Genomic DNA, 8,192 nt, shown 5'->3' on the forward strand with positions numbered 1-8,192 from the left:
GCTAATGTTGTGTTTAATAATGTGCAAATAATGTATTATCCATAGCTGGGTAATATTTATTTTGCACATTACTGTACTATATGTGTTTGGGGGGGAGTTGAATTTATTGAAATGTAGGCCATGTTTATTTTTTTTAAATACAGGAATGGTATCGCAGGCCAGCGGGGACCCACAGGGATCACCCGAGGACCCCCGGACACCCACGAGGACCACCTGAGGACCCCTGACACCTGTGGGGGCCACTCAGGGACCTCCGGAAACCTGTTGGGACCACCCGAGGGCCCACAGACACCCGTGGGACCACCCGGGGTGCCCTGTGGTGCCCACGGACACCTGCGAGGACCACCCAGGGACCCCCGCCAGCCCGGGAAATTAATCTTGTGTATAAACTAATAAATAATGGTTTTATGTGGAGGCACAGGGGTTGGGTTGTGTATTGGTGTTTACTACATATTTTTACATTAAAATTTTATAACTAGTATAGATGAGCAGGGGTCTCCGGAGCAGAACCGTCTTGGTTTAAGCCTTGGGGACCCACTTCTTCCTGAGATACAGCCCCTTTATGGGGTGCCGGTATCTCCTATGCATTGAAATGTCTTGCGTCACGTGACCTGGACATTTCAGTGCATAGGGGATACCGGCACCCCATAACGGGGCCTGCATCTCGGGAAGCAGGGGGTCCCCTGACCTGAAACGAACGCGGTTCTGCCCCGGAGACCCCCTGCTCACGTACACTAGTCTTAAAATTTTAATTAAAAATAATTTTTCCCGGTGAGATTTGCGCAGGGCTTTCTCTCTGTAGCAGATAGAACTCCGGGTAAGGCCTTTTCAGATGACAGATCATCTAGTTGCAGGCTACGCACCATTTTTGCAAATGTTGCTATCACTGGTATTTGGGTCTTTCTGCATACTGTGATAGCAACGCTGTCAAAAATATCGAGTTAAAAATTGTGCCGATTTTTTTTTCTCTGACCTTTCTGCAATGGCCTCTAAGTTTATATTTTACTCTGCATCATCATTAGCTGCATACATTTTGTATGATACTCAACCAGGCAAGTCCAATGTGCTTTGTTTACAGTTGTGCCCCCCGTCATGGCTGCGCCCACCCACCCCATTTAGGCCCTGCCTCCGATTGCGCCCTACAGACCGAAGATTGCTGTTTTATGCTGTGCACACGCCACCAGAAAGCCAGGCGCGTGTGCAGCAGCCTCCAGCGGGACCTTAGCCTTACACAGTTGAGGCAATGGTATTATTCTTTCATGATACTGCCTTCAAGACAGCAAAAAACATATTGCTGTCGCCCAACATAGATGTTGGGAAACATCTTCCCAAAGAGCTGCATCTCTCTCCAAGGGTGATATTTAGTTATTAATATATATTCTAAGTTTAATCCCCTTTACCACTTTATACTGTAGCGGTTGTTCACAGCTTGTTATCTATTGGCGTGTTTTTTTGTTTGCACTGGCTGTTTGTTCTCCTATGATACTGCCTTCAGCCTGCCAATTGCCCATATGTGTTCATGGTTAGCTAGCAGGAGTCACTTTAATTTACCACCAGCTAGCCTCACGCAGAACTGCTGTTCTGCGCAAATAGAGCATATTCCCCAATCGTTTTACTTTATTCTTCTCTCTAGATACAGGCATTTTGTTGATGGTTTTTAGACTGTGCAGTTTAAATTTTTTTTTTTTAAGTATATATTAAAAGTAAATCTTTGGGCTCAATATTACACACATTCTCTCTGATTCTTTGTACATATGCCAGTTTATTCTCAACTCTGACTGCACACCATTAATGGGATTCAAAAGGAGGATCATATCCACGTTTGAAGTGTTATTCAACATTTTCAATAACAGACCATTGGATACGCTTTTAACCCATGTGGGTCATGTGAGTGCAATGATTGAAGCTTGGTTCACATCATATTGAAAGTGTATATGCTGTATTACTCTACATATTTTTCTTTGTGTAACAGGGTATGTCCCATGATACCTCTCTTCCCCATAATGCATCTGTTATGTAAGCCCCTAGTATGTTCAGGGCAGTAACAGGTTAACCTATTGGCCAGAGACCCCCCTTATGCTCCACTTGTAAGTGAAGTAAGTAAGGTGGTGACTCATGGCCTGTGTAAGCCTATCAGGCATAGGTACAGTCATGAGCCCGCCCCTTCCAGACACTTCCAAGTGGGAGTATCAAATTTAGTTAGTCTTGCTCTGGGAGGAGGAGAGAGCACAAGGGCTATCAGTCTTCCCCATCAGGGATTCGTGATATCTGGAAGAGAAGAGGTTAAAAGCACAGATTGTCTCAAAGGAACAATAACACAGCAAGTCTGTAAGTTCATTACTTTAATCTGTTGTGGAGTTATTTATGGATTCTTGTGGCTGCGCAATGGTCTTTTCCTTTTTGTCCATTACATACTAGGAGGAGTTCGGAACCAGCAGCCAGCAATTGGATCACCATCGCTCCATCAGCTGGAATATTGAAAATAACTTTCCATATCTATATGGACTAATCATTGGACTGGGGTATTGTTGTAGCCTGAAGCGCCGGGTCATTGCATTTTTTGTATAATTGTTTGTAATGAGTTTGTGAGGAATTTGTTTGGCAGAAACCCCGTGGCAGCTTTCACTTAGCAATAAGCTTATTATTCACATATTGTATTTACACTTTATATATTTTTTTTTTTTGCGCTGAGTTATAGGGTATATCTTTTTTTAGTTTATCATTCCCCATCAGGGGAAAGCATGCCCACCCCAGGCTGGGTAACACCAAGACTCAGGATCCCCTACTACCGGGGTATGCACCCTCCAGAGAATCTACTCTGCTGCATGAAGAGCTGCAGTGATGCACAATAAAAACCGTTGTTCGATATACCTTTGCTTGGGTGTCAGTTACTGGGCAGGAGGGGTGAATGGTGTTGTGGTGGGAGCTGATGTCCTGAAACCCGGGAGCCCATCACAACTGGAGGCGCTGAAGTACAAACAAGAGAACTCACAGATCACCATAAGCCTGTCCTGGTCTCACAACCATCATGCAGACAGCTCAGTATTTCCTGATCCAATAGGTAACCTCACCACACACGTTAGTAATGCAGTGAATCTCCCAGTGAGGGGGGGGGGGGGGAAACATATGTTACATTTGAATTTTATATCTGGGTCGGAACTCTGCTCGCCCCATTTGTTGTATTTACCAAACACAAAGTAACATAAAACACTAACAGTAAATGTAAGTAATTAGAATCAATAATTGCAAAATCCAAGAGAGTAATTTTAAACACAAAAATAAACTCAAAAAAAAAAAAAGGCAGGAAATGCCCAGAGGGCAAAATACTAACATTATATGAGTTAAACTCACATTGACTTTTGGGAGGCAGAAATGGTGGTTAAGAACAACATTTTTTTTTTATCTGAAAAACTCTAATCTCTACAGATTCATTGAAAGCCAAAGTAAAGTTTATAAATCCAAAATTGTTCAGATTGCATTAGGAACAGTTTCTGGGGTTGAGAAATGAATAACGGTTTACGCTCTGCCTCTGACATGGTTCTGTTCTGGCTGGGGCTGTCTTCCACGTGAATTCCCGGAGCAGCATTGCAGGCTGCCCTGCAGGACATTGTGATCGTTAATTAGAATTACTTACACAACAGTAACTTTTTTATGTTACAGTACTATATGTTTGCTAACACTACTGTACATCTTCGGATTCCCTTTGAACAAAATGACGTGGGGTGGGGGGCGAGAGGAGGCTGCGAGGAGGAAGCCTATTTGATTTTACTTTGTTTTACCGATTGGATTTGAGGAAAGCTTTCAGCGCATAGGAACTTTTATACAAACCTTTAAACAACAAACACTTCATGTGGAATATTCTATATCAATATTCCTCCAAATGAACAGTGTACACTTACAATTGAGTACTCAAGGCAAGTTTACCTACTGGTACCACTTTTATAGACAAATACAACTACGTGTTGTACCCTGGTGTTTTCGAAGTACATCAGCCCTTTGTGAGCTACATTATGAATCGATGTCTCCTGCCTGCTAAAGTGGAGTAAAAAACTGTACCAGATTTCTCAAAGAAGCTATGGATTTTTTTTTTTTTTGCTTTAATAAACCTAGTGCGTTTGTTTTGCTGCAGTTTTACCCAAGTTCTCCATCCCAGACACTGTACTACATAGCCCATTTTGTCTTTGGGTATTTGGTTATATTGAATGAAAGATATGTAAATAGACTTACCATATTTATGGCACATCTGTGCAATGTTTTGGTGAAGGACAATATTTGAAGTCAGCAGGAGAGATGCAGTATGAGCAGCTTGAGCTGCATTACTCTGGAAGTAACTGAACACTCACAGAGAATTCTTGCTAACATATGAAAAGTGTTGCCTGTGTTTAGCTACATACAATTCAGAGGCGGAAGTAACGCTCTGAAAGACAGATTGCAAAGAATGAAAACTTCACTCTGTAAAAAAGGGAACTGTAATAAAATGTGAGTCATAAATCACAATGCTGGGTTATATATTGTAACAATTGTATTCTGCACAGTTGATATATACATGTAACAGTTTATATATAGTGCTGTTTGCTGGGTGATAATGGTGAAAGACAGGGTTGCAGACCTGTCTAAGACATGCAAATGAATATACAGGAATATTTACAGTTGCTTTATGCTTTACTGTGGAGGGTTTTAGTCACTTTTTTTTACCCACCATAACCTTAATAGTCGTGGTGATTACCTACTCTTATCTCATTTGAGCAAATGTCAGCAAGCCAACCTCACACTGATGATACCCATCAAGGTTGAAACATGTCTGTGAGTGGGTTAACTGACTTTGCATCTCCCAAGTTCTTGCTTAAAAGCTGTGTTTAAAGCAGCATGCATTGACTAAAGGTTGCTCATGTAATGTGAGCATGAGATAAAAGGTGGCACTGTGTGCTTATTTGCATGTCATTTCCCAGAATCCTTTGCTGCAGTGGAAGTGCTGTTTGCTGGGTGATAATGGTGAAAGACAGGGTTGCAGACCTGTCTAAGACATGCAAATGAATATACAGGAATATTTACAGTTGCTATATATATATATATATATATATATATATATATATATATATATATAAAGGAACAAAAATTGTAGCGCCAGAGTAGAACTGCAAGTATTAATTACCTAATAAGTGACTAAAGTGTATGAAGTTAATTCTTGTGATTAATGTGCAAGAAATAAAAATAAAAATAAAAATACATATATATATCAATTTGCAAAATGGTAAAACACAATAAACTTAGTATAAAAGATGTGCAAAAGTGCAAAAAAGGAAAAATAAAGTCCAACCAGTCCTTTAGATGTTAGTCCATGAATAAAGGTAAATGATGCTGACAAAGCGGTGACGAAACGCGTCAGGGACTCCGATTACGTCACTACGGCAGTTGGATCCGTGCAGGCTTGTATAAAGGAGTGGTGTGTATAAATAAAACAAAAGAGCACCAGGAACTTTTAAATTGGGTTTATTACAACAGCAACACAGGCATCATAAACAGGACAGGTTTTCAGCAGTTACAGTTCCATTCTTCTCCTTCCCTCTCACCATGAGACTGATAGTGGCTCATCTCCTTTTAGTGCCTCTTGCCCTGCCAAGTCGCAGAGCCAGCCCATTAACTGGCAATCACTTGCAGTCCACCCAGGTCTCTTTCTAGTCCTGCAAATGGGAACTATCTGCTGCTGTGGGGTAGGATTCTTTAAGTATCTTAACTGTAAGGATGTTACTGAGCTGAAAACAGGCTTTAAGAGCCTTCCTGTCAGTTTCCTTGCTTTGGGGACAAACCTATCTTATAGGGCGCTTCCCTAACTGAGAAAACAAAAAAAGGAAAACTGCCTTTTGCCTTACAGGCCTGGAGACCTCTCAGAGTCCTCCTGGAAGGTAAGGGGATCCTCCTGATGTTAATTGTGTCTGAGTACAAAATGGTGGATCCTTACCTTTAATACTCAGGGGGTGTGGCCAACATTCTACCCCAGTATCTGGGCAGAATAAATGTTGCAACCTGGTCCAATCATTACCATGTGACTATCTAGCAACTTCTAGAACTAAGGCAGGGCTAACTCTAACCTTTAAAAGTGCAACATATTAGACACAACTGTGTGAATAACTTGCATGTACTGAGGCCTTGTGATGATTTAGCCCCTACACTGCCTGCTGCTACCAGGACTGACATGCAGGGTAAAGGACTTCCTATCAGGATGCTACATATATACCCCATCTTAACCCAGGCTGTGCTCAAAGCTGTGAAATGCAGCAAGCTTAAACTTATAGGGGACCATGTAAAATGGTTTTGAAGCAAAAGGTAGCACTGTGTGCTCATTTGCATGTCATTTCCCAGAATCCCTTGCTGCAGTGGAAGCGCTGTGTGCTGGGTGATACTGGTGAAAGGCAGGGTTGCAGACCTGTCTAAGACATGCAAATGAGCATACAGTAATATTTCCATTTGCTATATGCTTTACTGTGGAGGGTTTTTGTCACTTTTTTTTACCCACCATAACTTAACGAAGTATGGTAAAACCTATCCCTTGCTTCATTTTTTTGCATAGTATAACCAACCCCACACTGAAGAGACCCATCAAGGTCGAAACAGTCTGTCTGTGGATGGTGTGGCAGGATGACCGTGGTTACTGAGGAGACAACACGACTCTTCTGGGGAAAGAATATGCTGGTGGATTTATCTGTCCAAAAGTATAACCAAAACAATCTGTCCCTTTAAGTGCAATAAACGTAAACAAAAACCTATCCCTGGTCGGGGAACTGACTAAACAAAAGTGCAGGCTATCTACCTGGCTGGCTAGCTAACCTAGTCCAGCCCAACAATGTTCAACAACACCAGTTGGCTCCTTACCTGGGAGCTTTATTCCCCCTTGGGACAGGATCAATCTGAGCAGCGTCTGTCTGTCTGTCTGTCTGACTGTCTGACTGTCTGACTGTCTGACTGTCTGACTGTCTGACTGTCTGACTGTCTGACTGTCTGACTGTCTGACTGTCTGACTGTCTGACTGTCTGACTGTCTGACTGTCTGACTGTCTGTCACCACTCCTCTGTCTTCTCTCTGTGCCTGAGAGAGACTGCTGCTCCAGAGGCATTTCCTCTTCCTGTTTTAAAGCAGGTGAGCTAGCTTAATTTGAATCACCTGTGGACTGCTTAATAAGCTGGGTTAACCCCTCGTCTACTGGAAAGCAGGCATACTGCCATCTCCTACTAATGTATACAGAGTCAATGACCCTGTCAAAGTGGGTTTACTGGCTATGCATCTTAACTCAGGCTGTGCTCAAAGCTGTGAAATGCAGCAAGCTTAAGCTTATAGGGGACCATGTTAAATGATTTTGAAGCAAAAGGTGGCACTGTGTGCTCATTTGTATGTCATTTCCAGAATCCCTTGCTGCAGTGGAAGCGCTGGGTGATAATGGTGAAAGACAGGGTTGCAGACCTAAGACATGCAAATGAGCATACAGTAATATTTCCATTTGAGATATATACACACACACACACACACGGAAACATGAATGAACAACCTCTATCAATATGCTGCATATATCCTGGGTGAAAGATATAACACTTTAAGGGTGTGGAGGCATGCAATCAGCCTCCCACCACTATGACTGGCCGGTCTAAACACAAGAACCCCATGGAACAGAAGTAAAACACTAACGCTTGAACAGACAGACAATCACAGAACATCAAAGATGCCTGATGTAAACATGTGCAACCAGTAACATAGTAGTAATGAAACTATGTAAACCAGTAATAAACAAGTCATAAGTTTCTGCTATAATGTAACAAACACTTAGGCAGAGTGTGATACAACGAACACTGTTCAAGCAGGAAACTTCATATAACCACCAAATAGCTAGTGTTCTATAATAGGAAATAATGAGTGGTAAATTGAACCAAGATAATACTTAGCTACAGCTAAGATGAATGTTCCAGTGCAGCAGATAATAAAATCACCTGCATGTAGATTCTTGTGGGAAAAGAAACAGCCCGATCCCTTGCCATCAGTGTAGTGCACACTTAGGTACTATTTAGTTAGGGTCTGTAGCAGGCATGTTTTCGTATTATATATATATATATATATATATATATATATATATATATATATATATATATATATATATATATATATATATATATATATATAAAGCCCAGTCTCCTGGGACTACTGAT

At 41.6% G+C, this 8,192-nt stretch overlaps 1 protein-coding gene across 5 annotated transcripts in view; it reads right to left on the reverse strand.

The window, feature by feature from the left end:
• Positions 1-4,400, reverse strand: part of TLR8 (toll like receptor 8) — a 38,554-nt gene extending 34,154 nt beyond the window's left edge. For 3 of the 5 annotated variants that reach the window (XM_075590217.1, XM_075590219.1, XM_075590216.1), the window contains exon 1: positions 4,228-4,400. The gene's annotated coding sequence lies outside the window, so the exon portion shown is untranslated. Of the gene's footprint in view, positions 1-2,871; positions 2,968-4,227 lie in introns of all 5 variants that reach the window. The other 2 variants (XM_075590220.1, XM_075590218.1) reach the window with 1 other exon arrangement.
• Positions 4,401-8,192: the final 3,792 nt, after the last annotated feature.

The sequence above is a fragment of the Ascaphus truei genome, chromosome 3 (assembly GCF_040206685.1).
Source record: "Ascaphus truei isolate aAscTru1 chromosome 3, aAscTru1.hap1, whole genome shotgun sequence".
NCBI classification, from domain to species: Eukaryota; Metazoa; Chordata; class Amphibia; order Anura; family Ascaphidae; genus Ascaphus; species Ascaphus truei.